The following is a 12,268-nucleotide window of genomic DNA, read 5'->3' as shown; positions in this document are numbered from 1 at the left end:
TTAACCAGTAGGCCAGAGTATGAGTTAAGACCTTAACCATTAGGCCAGAGTACGAGTCTAAGACCTTAGCTATTAGGCCAGAGTAAGAGTTAAGACCTTAACCACTAGGCCAGAGTAAGAGCTAAGACCTTAACCATTAGGCCAGAGTACGAGTCTAAGACCTTAGCTATTAGGCCAGAGTAAGAGTTAAGACCTTAGCTTTTATGCCAGAGTAAGAGTTAAGACCTTAACCTATAGGCCATAGTACGAGTCTAAGACCTTAGCTATTAGGCCAGAGTAAGAGTTAAGACCTTAACCAGTAAGCCAGAGAAAGAGTTAAGACCTTAACCAGTAGGCCAGAGTAAGAGTTAAGACCTTAACCTATAGGCCATAGTATGAGTCTAAGACCTTAGCTATTAGGCCAGAGTAAGAGTTAAGACCTTAGCTATTAGGCCAGAGTAAGAGTTAAGACCTTAACCAGTAGGCCAGAGTAAGAGTTAAGACCTTAACCTATAGGCCATAGTATGAGTCTAAGACCTTAGCTATTAGGCCAGAGTAAGAGTTAAGACCTTAACCAGTAGGCCAGAGTAAGAGTTAAGACCATGGCTATCAGGCCAGAGTAAGAGTTAAGACCCTAGCTATTAGGCCAGAGTAAGAGTTAAGACCTTAATCTGTAGGCCAGAGTACGGCTCTAAGACCTTAGCTAAGGGCCAGAGTAAGAGTTAAGGCCTTAGCTATTAGGCCAGAGTAAGAGTTAAGACCTTAACCATTAGGCCAGAGTAAGAGTTAAGACCTTAACCAGTAGGCCAGAGTAAGAGTTAAGACCTTAGCTATTAGGCCAGAGTAAGAGTTAAGACCCTAACCATTAGGCCAGAGTATGAGTCCAAGACCTTAGATATTTGGCAACAGTAAGAGTTAAGACCTTAACCTGCAGGCCATAGTACGAGTCTAAGACCTTAGCTATTAGGACAGAGTAAGAGTTAAGACCTTAACCAGTAGGCCAGAGTAAGAGGTAAGACCTTAACCTGTAGGCCAGAGTACGAGTCTAAGACCTTAGCTATTAGGCCAGAGTAAGAGTTAAGACCTTAACCAGTAAGCCAGAGAAAGAGTTAAGACCTTAACCAGTAGGCCAGAGTAAGAGTTAAGACCTTAACCTATAGGCCATAGTATGAGTCTAAGACCTTAGCTATTAGGCCAGAGTAAGAGTCTAAGACCTTAGCTATTAGGCCAGAGTAAGAGTTAAGACCTTAACCAGTAGGCCAGAGTAAGAGTTAAGACCTTAGCTATTAGGCCAGAGTAAGAGTTAAGACCCTAACCATTAGGCCAGAGTACGAGTCCAAGACCTTAGATATTAGGCAACAGTAAGAGTTAAGACCTTAACCTGCAGGCCATAGTACGAGTCTAAGACCTTAGCTATTAGGACAGAGTAAGAGTTAAGACCTTAACCAGTAGGCCAGAGTAAGAGGTAAGACCTTAACCTGTAGGCCAGAGTACGAGTCTAAGACCTTAGCTATTAGGCCAGAGTAAGAGTTAAGACCTTAACCAGTAAGCCAGAGAAAGAGTTAAGACCTTAACCAGTAGGCCAGAGTAAGAGTTAAGACCTTAACCTATAGGCCATAGTATGAGTCTAAGACCTTAGCTATTAGGCCAGAGTAAGAGTTAAGACCTTAATCTGTAGGCCAGAGTACGGGTCTAAGACCTTAGCTATTAGGCCAGAGTAAGAGTTAAGACCTTAGCTATTAGGCCAGAGTAAGAGTTAAGACCCTAACCATTAGGCCAGAGTATGAGTCCAAGACCTTAGATATTAGGCAACAGTAAGAGTTAAGACCTTAACCTGCAGGCCATAGTACGAGTCTAAGACCTTAGCTATTAGGACAGAGTAAGAGTTAAGACCTTAACCAGTAGGCCAGAGTAAGAGGTAAGACCTTAACCTGTAGGCCAGAGTACGAGTCTAAGACCTTAGCTATTAGGCCAGAGTAAGAGTTAAGACCTTAACCAGTAAGCCAGAGAAAGAGTTAAGACCTTAACCAGTAGGCCAGAGTAAGAGTTAAGACCTTAACCTATAGGCCATAGTATGAGTCTAAGACCTTAGCTATTAGGCCAGAGTAAGAGTTAAGACCTTAATCTGTAGGCCAGAGTACGGGTCTAAGACCTTAGCTATTAGGCCAGAGTAAGAGTTAAGACCTTAGCTATTAGGCCAGAGTAAGAGTTAAGACCTTAACCATTAGGCCAGAGTAAGAGTTAAGACCTTAACCTGTAGGCCAGAGTACGAGTCTAAGACCTTAGCTATTAGGCCAGAGTAAGAGTTAAGACCTTAACCACTAGGCCAGAGTAAGAGTTAAGACCTTAACCATTAGGCCAGAGTACGAGTCTAAGACCTTAGCTATTAGGCAAGAGTAAGAGTTAAGACCTTAGCTATTAGGCCAGAGTAAGAGTTAGGACCTTAACCATTAAGCCAGAGTATGAGTCTAAGACCTTAGCTATTAGGCCAGAGTAAGAGTTAAGACCTTAACCATTAGACCTTAGCTATTAGGCCAGAGAAAGAGTTAAGACCTTAACCTGTAGGCCAGAGTACGAGTCTAAGACCTTAGCTATTAAGCCAGAGTAATAGTTAAGACCTTAACCAGTAGGCCAGAGTAAGAGTTAAGACCTTAACCATTAGGCCAGAGTACGAGTCTAAGACCTTAGCTATTAAGCCAGAGTAAGAGTTAAGACCTTAGCTATTAGGCCAGAGTATGAATTAAGACCTTAACCAGTAGGCCAGAGTAAGAGTTAAGACCTTAACCATTAGGCCAGAGTACGAGTCTAAGACCTTAGCTATTAGGCCAGAGTAAGAGTTAAGACCTTAACCAGTAGGCCAGAGTAAGAGTTAAGACCTTAACCAGTAGGCCAGAGTACGAGTCTAAGACCTTAGCTATTAGGCCAGAGTAAGAGTTAAGACCTTAACCATTAGGGGAGAGTACGAGTCTAAGACCTTAGCTATTAGGCCAGAGTAAGAGTTAAGACCTTAACCAGTAGGCCAGAGTAAGAGTTAAGACCTTAACCATTAGGCCAGAGTACGAGTCTAAGACCTTAGCTATTAGGCCAGAGTAAGAGTTAAGACCTTAACTATTAGGCTAGAGTAAGAGTTAAGACCTTAACCAGTAGGCCAGAGTAAGAGTTAAGACCTTAACCATTAGACCTTATCTATTAGGCCAGAGTAAGAGTTAAGACCTTAGCTATTAGGCCAGAGTAAGAGTGAAGACCTTAGCTATTAGGCCAGAGTAAGAGTTAAGACCTTAACCAGTAGGCCAGAGTACTAGTCTAAGACCTTAGCTATTAGGCCAGAGTAAGAGTTAAGACCTTAACCAGTAGTCCAGAGTAAGAGTTAAGACCTTAACCAGTGGGCCAGAGTAAGAGTTAAGACCATAGCTATTAGGCCAGAGTAAGAGTTAAGACCCTAGCTATTTTTTCAGAGTAAGAGTTAAGACCTTAACCAGTAGGCCAGAGAAAGATTTAAGACCTTAACCAGTAGGCCAGAGTAAGAGTCTAAGACCTTAGCTATTAGGCCAGAGAAAGAGTTAAGACCTTAACCTGTAGGCCATAGTACGAGCCTAAGACCTTAGCTATTAGGACAGAGTAAGAGTTAAGACCTTAACCAGTAGGCCAGAGTAAGAGGTAAGACCTTAACCTGTAGGCCAGAGTACGAGTCTAAGACCTTAGCTGTTAGGCCAGAGTAAGAGTTAAGACCTTAACCAGTAGGCCAGAGTATGAGTTAAGACCTTAACCAGAATGCCAGAGTACGAGTCTAAGACCTTAGCTATTAGGCCAGAGTAAGAGTTAAGACCTTAACCAGTAGGCCAGAGTAAGAGTTAAGACCTTAACCTGTAGGCCATAGTATGAGTCTAAGACCTTAACTATTAGGCCAGAGTAAGAGTTAAGACCTTAGCTATTAGGCCAGAGTAAGAGTTAAGACCTTAACCAGTAGGCCAGAGTAAGAGGTAAGACCTTAACCTGTAGGCCAGAGTACGAGTCTAAGACCTTAGCTATTAGGCCAGAGTAAGAGTTAAGACCTTAACCAGTAGGCCAGAGTATGAGTTAAGACCTTAACCATTAGGCCAGAGTACGAGTCTAAGACCTTAGCTATTAGGCCAGAGTAAGAGTTAAGACCTTAACCAGTAGGCTAGAGGAAGAGCTAAGACCTTAACCATTAGGCCAGAGTACGAGTCTAAGACCATAGCTATTAGGCCAGAGCAAGAGTTAAGACCTTAACTTTTATGCCAGAGTAAGAGTTAAGACCTTAACCTATAGGCCATAGTACGAGTCTAAGACCTTAGCTATTAGGCCAGAGTAAGAGTTAAGACCTTAACCAGTAAGCCAGAGAAAGAGTTAAGACCTTAACCAGTAGGCCAGAGTAAGAGTTAAGACCTTAACCTATAGGCCATAGTATGAGTCTAAGACCTTAGCTATTAGGCCAGAGTAAGAGTTAAGACCTTAGCTATTAGGCCAGAGTAAGAGTTAAGACCTTAACCAGTAGGCCAGAGTAAGAGTTAAGACCTTAACCTATAGGCCATAGTATGAGTCTAAGACCTTAGCTATTAGGCCAGAGTAAGAGTTAAGACCTTAGCTATTAGGCCAGAGTAAGAGTTAAGACCTTAACCAGTAGGCCAGAGTAAGAGTTAAGACCTTAACCAGTAGGCCAGAGTAAGAGCTAAGACCTTAACCATTAGGCCAGAGTACGAGTCTAAGACCTTAGCTATTAGGCCAGAGTAAGAGTTAAGACCTTAGCTTTTATGCCAGAGTAATAGTTAAGACCTTAACCTATAGGCCATAGTACGAGTCTAAGACCTTAGCTATTAGGCCAGAGTAAGAGTTAAGACCTTAACCAGTAAGCCAGAAAAAGAGTTAAGACCTTAACCAGTAGGCCAGAGTAAGAGTTAAGACCTTAACCTATAGGCCATAGTATGAGTCTAAGACCTTAGCTATTAGGCCAGAGTAAGAGTTAAGACCTTAGCTATTAGGCCAGAGTAAGAGTTAAGACCTTAACCAGTAGGCCAGAGTAAGAGTTAAGACCTTAACCACTAGGCCAGAGTAAGACTTAAGACCTTAACCATTAGGCCAGAGTACGAGTCTAAGACCTTAGCTATTAGGCCAGAGTAAGAGTTAAGACCTTAACCAGTAGGCCAGAGTAAGAGTTAAGACCTTAACCAGTAGGCCAGAGTAAGAGTTAAGACCATAGCTATCAGGCCAGAGTAAGAGTTAAGACCCTAGCTATTAGGCCAGAGTAAGAGTTAAGACCTTAATCTGTAGGCCAGAGTACGGCTCTAAGACCTTAGCTAAGGGCCAGAGTAAGAGTTAAGACCTTAGCTATTAGGCCAGAGTAAGAGTTAAGACCTTAACCATTAGGCCAGAGTAAGAGTTAAGACCTTAACCAGTAGGCCAGAGTAAGAGTTAAGACCTTAGCTATTAGGCCAGAGTAAGAGTTAAGACCCTAACCATTAGGCCAGAGTACGAGTCCAAGACCTTAGATATTAGGCAACAGTAAGAGTTAAGACCTTAACCTGCAGGCCATAGTACGAGTCTAAGACCTTAGCTATTAGGACAGAGTAAGAGTTAAGACCTTAACCAGTAGGCCAGAGTAAGAGGTAAGACCTTAACCTGTAGGCCAGAGTACGAGTCTAAGACCTTAGCTATTAGGCCAGAGTAAGAGTTAAGACCTTAACCAGTAAGCCAGAGAAAGAGTTAAGACCTTAACCAGTAGGCCAGAGTAAGAGTTAAGACCTTAACCTATAGGCCATAGTATGAGTCTAAGACCTTAGCTATTAGGCCAGAGTAAGAGTCTAAGACCTTAGCTATTAGGCCAGAGTAAGAGTTAAGACCTTAACCAGTAGGCCAGAGTAAGAGTTAAGACCTTAGCTATTAGGCCAGAGTAAGAGTTAAGACCCTAACCATTAGGCCAGAGTACGAGTCCAAGACCTTAGATATTAGGCAACAGTAAGAGTTAAGACCTTAACCTGCAGGCCATAGTACGAGTCTAAGACCTTAGCTATTAGGACAGAGTAAGAGTTAAGACCTTAACCAGTAGGCCAGAGTAAGAGGTAAGACCTTAACCTGTAGGCCAGAGTACGAGTCTAAGACCTTAGCTATTAGGCCAGAGTAAGAGTTAAGACCTTAACCACTAGGCCAGAGTAAGAGCTAAGACCTTAACCATTAGGCCAGAGTACGAGTCTAAGACCTTAGCTATTAGGCCAGAGTAAGAGTTAAGACCTTATCTTTTATGCCAGAGTAAGAGTTAAGACCTTAACCTATAGGCCATAGTACGAGTCTAAGACCTTAGCTATTAGGCCAGAGTAAGAGTTAAGACCTTAACCAGTAAGCCAGAGAAAGAGTTAAGACCTTAACCAGTAGGCCAGAGTAAGAGTTAAGACCTTAACCTATAGGCCATAGTATGAGTCTAAGACCTTAGCTATTAGGCCAGAGTAAGAGTTAAGACCTTAGCTATTAGGCCAGAGTAAGAGTTAAGACCTTATCCAGTAGGCTAGAGTAAGAGTTAGGACCTTAACCAGTAGGCCAGAGTGAAAGTTAAGACCTTAACCTGTAGGCCAGAGTACGAGTCTAAGACCTTAGCTATTAGGCCAGAGTAAGAGTTAAGACCTTAACCAGCAGGCCAGAGTAAGAGTTAAGACCTTAATCTGTAGGCCAGAGTACAAGTCTAAGACCTTAGCTATTAAGCCAGAGTAAGAGTTAAGACCTTAACCAGTAGGCCAGAGTAAGACTTAAGACCTTAACCATTAGGCCAGAGTACGAGTCTAAGACCTTAGCTATTAGGCCAGAGTAAGAGTTAAGACCTTAACCAGTAGGCCAGAGTAAGAGTTAAGACCTTAACCAGTACGCCAGAGTAAGAGTTAAGACCATAGCTATCAGGCCAGAGTAAGAGTTAAGACCCTAGCTATTAGGCCAGAGTAAGAGTTAAGACCTTAATCTGTAGGCCAGAGTACGGCTCTAAGACCTTAGCTAAGGGCCAGAGTAAGAGTTAAGACCTTAGCTATTAGGCCAGAGTAAGAGTTAAGACCTTAACCATTAGGCCAGAGTAAGAGTTAAGACCTTAACCAGTAGGCCAGAGTAAGAGTTAAGACCTTAGCTATTAGGCCAGAGTAAGAGTTAAGACCCTAACCATTAGGCCAGAGTACGAGTCCAAGACCTTAGATATTAGGCAACAGTAAGAGTTAAGACCTTAACCTGCAGGCCATAGTACGAGTCTAAGACCTTAGCTATTAGGACAGAGTAAGAGTTAAGACCTTAACCAGTAGGCCAGAGTAAGAGGTAAGACCTTAACCTGTAGGCCAGAGTACAAGTCTAAGACCTTAGCTATTAGGCCAGAGTAAGAGTTAAGACCTTAGCTATTAGGCCAGAGTAAGAGTTGAGACCTTAACCAGTAGGCCAGAGTAAGAGTTAAGACCTTAACCAGTAGGCCAGAGTAAGAGCTAAGACCTTAACCATTAGGCCAGAGTACGAGTCTAAGACCTTAGCTATTAGGCCAGAGTAAGAGTTAAGACCTTAGCTTTTATGCCAGAGTAAGAGTTAAGACCTTAACCTATAGGCCATAGTACGTGTCTAAGACCTTAGCTATTAGGCCAGAGTAAGAGTTAAGACCTTAACCAGTAAGCCAGAGAAAGAGTTAAGACCTTAACCAGTAGGCCAGAGTAAGAGTTAAGACCTTAACGTATAGGCCATAGTATGAGTCTAAGACCTTAGCTATTAGGCCAGAGTAAGAGTTAAGACCTTAGCTATTAGGCCAGAGTAAGAGTTAAGACCTTAACCAGTAGGCCAGAGTAAGAGTTAAGACCTTAACCAGTAGGCCAGAGTGAGAGTTAAGACCTTAACCTGTAGGCCAGAGTACGAGTCTAAGACCTTAGCTATTAGGACAGAGTAAGAGTTAAGACCTTAACCAGTAGGCCAGAGTAAGAGTTAAGACCTTAATCTGTAGGCCAGAGTACGAGTCTAAGACCTTAGCTATTAAGCCAGAGTAAGAGTTAAGACCTTAACCTGTAGGCCAGAGTAAGACTTAAGACCTTAACCATTAGGCCAGAGTACGAGTCTAAGACCTTAGCTATTAGGCCAGAGTAAGAGTTAAGACCTTAACCAGTAGGCCAGAGTAAGAGTTAAGACCTTAACCAGTAGGCCAGAGTAAGAGTTAAGACCATAGCTATCAGGCCAGAGTAAGAGTTAAGACCCTAGCTATTAGGCCAGAGTAAGAGTTAAGACCTTAATCTGTAGGCCAGAGTACGGCTCTAAGACCTTAGCTAAGGGCCAGAGTAAGAGTTAAGACCTTAGCTATTAGGCCAGAGTAAGAGTTAAGACCTTAACCATTAGGCCAGAGTAAGAGTTAAGACCTTAACCAGTAGGCCAGAGTAAGAGTTAAGACCTTAACCATTAGGCCAGAGTAAGAGTTAAGACCTTAACCAGTAGGCCAGAGTAAGAGTTAAGACTTTAGCTATTAGGCCAGAGTAAGAGTTAAGACCCTAACCATTAGGCCAGAGTACGAGTCCAAGACCTTAGATATTAGGCAACAGTAAGAGTTAAGACCTTAACCTGCAGGCCATAGTACGAGTCTAAGACCTTAGCTATTAGGACAGAGTAAGAGTTAAGACCTTAACCAGTAGGCCAGAGTAATAGGTAAGACCTTAACCTGTAGGCCAGAGTACGAGTCTAAGACCTTAGCTATTAGGCCAGAGTAAGAGTTAAGACCTTAACCAGTAAGCCAGAGAAAGAGTTAAGACCTTAACCAGTAGGCCAGAGTAAGAGTTAAGACCTTAACCTATAGGCCATAGTATGAGTCTAAGACCTTAGCTATTAGGCCAGAGTAAGAGTTAAGACCTTAGCTATTAGGCCAGAGTAAGAGTTAAGACCTTAATCTGTAGGCCAGAGTACGGGTCTAAGACCTTAGCTATTAGGCCAGAGTAAGAGTTAAGACCTTAGCTATTAGGCCAGAGTAAGAGTTAAGACCTTAACCATTAGGCCAGAGTAAGAGTTAAAACCTTAACCTGTAGGCCAGAGTACGAGTCTAAGACCTTAGCTATTAGGCCAGAGTAAGAGTTAAGACCTTAACCACTAGGCCAGAGTAAGAGTTAAGACCTTAACCATTAGGCCAGAGTACGAGTCTAAGACCTTAGCTATTAGGCAAGAGTAAGAGTTAAGACCTTAGCTATTAGGCCAGAGTAAGAGTTAGGACCTTAACCATTAAGCCAGAGTATGAGTCTAAGACCTTAGCTATTAGGCCAGAGTAAGAGTTAAGACCTTAACCATTAGACCTTAGCTATTAGGCCAGAGTAAGAGTTAAGACCTTAACCTGTAGGCCAGAGTACGAGTCTAAGACCTTAGCTATTAAGCCAGAGTAAGAGTTAAGACCTTAACCAGTAGGCCAGAGTAAGAGTTAAGACCTTAACCATTAGGCCAGAGTACGAGTCTAAGACCTTAGCTATTAAGCCAGAGTAAGAGTTAAGACCTTAGCTATTAGGCCAGAGTATGAATTAAGACCTTAACCAGTAGGCCAGAGTAAGAGTTAAGACCTTAACCATTAGGCCAGAGTACGAGTCTAAGACCTTAGCTATTAGGCCAGAGTAAGAGTTAAGACCTTAACCAGTAGGCCAGAGTAAGAGTTAAGACCTTAACCAGTAGGCCAGAGTACGAGTCTAAGACCTTAGCTATTAGGCCAGAGTAAGAGTTAAGACCTTAACCATTAGGGGAGAGTACGAGTCTAAGACCTTAGCTATTAGGCCAGAGTAAGAGTTAAGACCTTAACCAGTAGGCCAGAGTAAGAGTTAAGACCTTAACCATTAGGCCAGAGTACGAGTCTAAGACCTTAGCTATTAGGCCAGAGTAAGAGTTAAGACCGTAACTATTAGGCTAGAGTAAGAGTTAAGACCTTAACCAGTAGGCCAGAGTAAGAGTTAAGACCTTAACCATTAGACCTTATCTATTAGGCCAGAGTAAGAGTTAAGACCTTAGCTATTAGGCCAGAGTAAGAGTGAAGACCTTAGCTATTAGGCCAGAGTAAGAGTTAAGACCTTAACCAGTAGGCCAGAGTACTAGTCTAAGACCTTAGCTATTAGGCCAGAGTAAGAGTTAAGACCTTAACCAGTAGTCCAGAGTAAGAGTTAAGACCTTAACCAGTGGGCCAGAGTAAGAGTTAAGACCATAGCTATTAGGCCAGAGTAAGAGTTAAGACCCTAGCTATTTTTTCAGAGTAAGAGTTAAGACCTTAACCAGTAGGCCAGAGAAAGATTTAAGACCTTAACCAGTAGGCCAGAGTAAGAGTCTAAGACCTTAGCTATTAGGCCAGAGAAAGAGTTAAGACCTTAACCTGTAGGCCATAGTACGAGCCTAAGACCTTAGCTATTAGGACAGAGTAAGAGTTAAGACCTTAACCAGTAGGCCAGAGTAAGAGGTAAGACCTTAACCTGTAGGCCAGAGTACGAGTCTAAGACCTTAGCTGTTAGGCCAGAGTAAGAGTTAAGACCTTAACCAGTAGGCCAGAGTATGAGTTAAGACCTTAACCAGAATGCCAGAGTACGAGTCTAAGACCTTAGCTATTAGGCCAGAGTAAGAGTTAAGACCTTAACCAGTAGGCCAGAGTAAGAGTTAAGACCTTAACCTGTAGGCCATAGTACGAGTCTAAGACCTTAACTATTAGGCCAGAGTAAGAGTTAAGACCTTAGCTATTAGGCCAGAGTAAGAGTTAAGACCTTAACCAGTAGGCCAGAGTAAGAGGTAAGACCTTAACCTGTAGGCCAGAGTACGAGTCTAAGACCTTAGCTATTAGGCCAGAGTAAGAGTTAAGACCTTAACCAGTAGGCCAGAGTATGAGTTAAGACCTTAACCATTAGGCCAGAGTACGAGTCTAAGACCTTAGCTATTAGGCCAGAGTAAGAGTTAAGACCTTAACCAGTAGGCTAGAGGAAGAGCTAAGACCTTAACCATTAGGCCAGAGTACGAGTCTAAGACCATAGCTATTAGGCCAGAGCAAGAGTTAAGACCTTAACTTTTATGCCAGAGTAAGAGTTAAGACCTTAACCTATAGGCCATAGTACGAGTCTAAGACCTTAGCTATTAGGCCAGAGTAAGAGTTAAGACCTTAACCAGTAAGCCAGAGAAAGAGTTAAGACCTTAACCAGTAGGCCAGAGTAAGAGTTAAGACCTTAACCTATAGGCCATAGTATGAGTCTAAGACCTTAGCTATTAGGCCAGAGTAAGAGTTAAGACCTTAGCTATTAGGCCAGAGTAAGAGTTAAGACCTTAACCAGTAGGCCAGAGTAAGAGTTAAGACCTTAACCTATAGGCCATAGTATGAGTCTAAGACCTTAGCTATTAGGCCAGAGTAAGAGTTAAGACCTTAGCTATTAGGCCAGAGTAAGAGTTAAGACCTTAACCAGTAGGCCAGAGTAAGAGTTAAGACCTTAACCAGTAGGCCAGAGTAAGAGCTAAGACCTTAACCATTAGGCCAGAGTACGAGTCTAAGACCTTAGCTATTAGGCCAGAGTAAGAGTTAAGACCTTAGCTTTTATGCCAGAGTAATAGTTAAGACCTTAACCTATAGGCCATAGTACGAGTCTAAGACCTTAGCTATTAGGCCAGAGTAAGAGTTAAGACCTTAACCAGTAAGCCAGAAAAAGAGTTAAGACCTTAACCAGTAGGCCAGAGTAAGAGTTAAGACCTTAACCTATAGGCCATAGTATGAGTCTAAGACCTTAGCTATTAGGCCAGAGTAAGAGTTAAGACCTTAGCTATTAGGCCAGAGTAAGAGTTAAGACCTTAACCAGTAGGCCAGAGTAAGAGTTAAGACCTTAACCACTAGGCCAGAGTAAGACTTAAGACCTTAACCATTAGGCCAGAGTACGAGTCTAAGACCTTAGCTATTAGGCCAGAGTAAGAGTTAAGACCTTAACCAGTAGGCCAGAGTAAGAGTTAAGACCTTAACCAGTAGGCCAGAGTAAGAGTTAAGACCATAGCTATCAGGCCAGAGTAAGAGTTAAGACCCTAGCTATTAGGCCAGAGTAAGAGTTAAGACCTTAATCTGTAGGCCAGAGTACGGCTCTAAGACCTTAGCTAAGGGCCAGAGTAAGAGTTAAGACCTTAGCTATTAGGCCAGAGTAAGAGTTAAGACCTTAACCATTAGGCCAGAGTAAGAGTTAAGACCTTAACCAGTAGGCCAGAGTAAGAGTTAAGACCTTAGCTATTAGGCCAGAGTAAGAGTTAAGACCCTAACCATTAGGCCAGAGTACGAGTCCAAGACCTTAGATATTAGGCAACA

The sequence above is a fragment of the Triturus cristatus genome, chromosome 4_1 (assembly GCF_964204655.1).
Source record: "Triturus cristatus chromosome 4_1, aTriCri1.1, whole genome shotgun sequence".
In the NCBI taxonomy this organism is placed as follows: Eukaryota; Metazoa; Chordata; class Amphibia; order Caudata; family Salamandridae; genus Triturus; species Triturus cristatus.
This window is presented reverse-complemented; position numbering follows the sequence as displayed.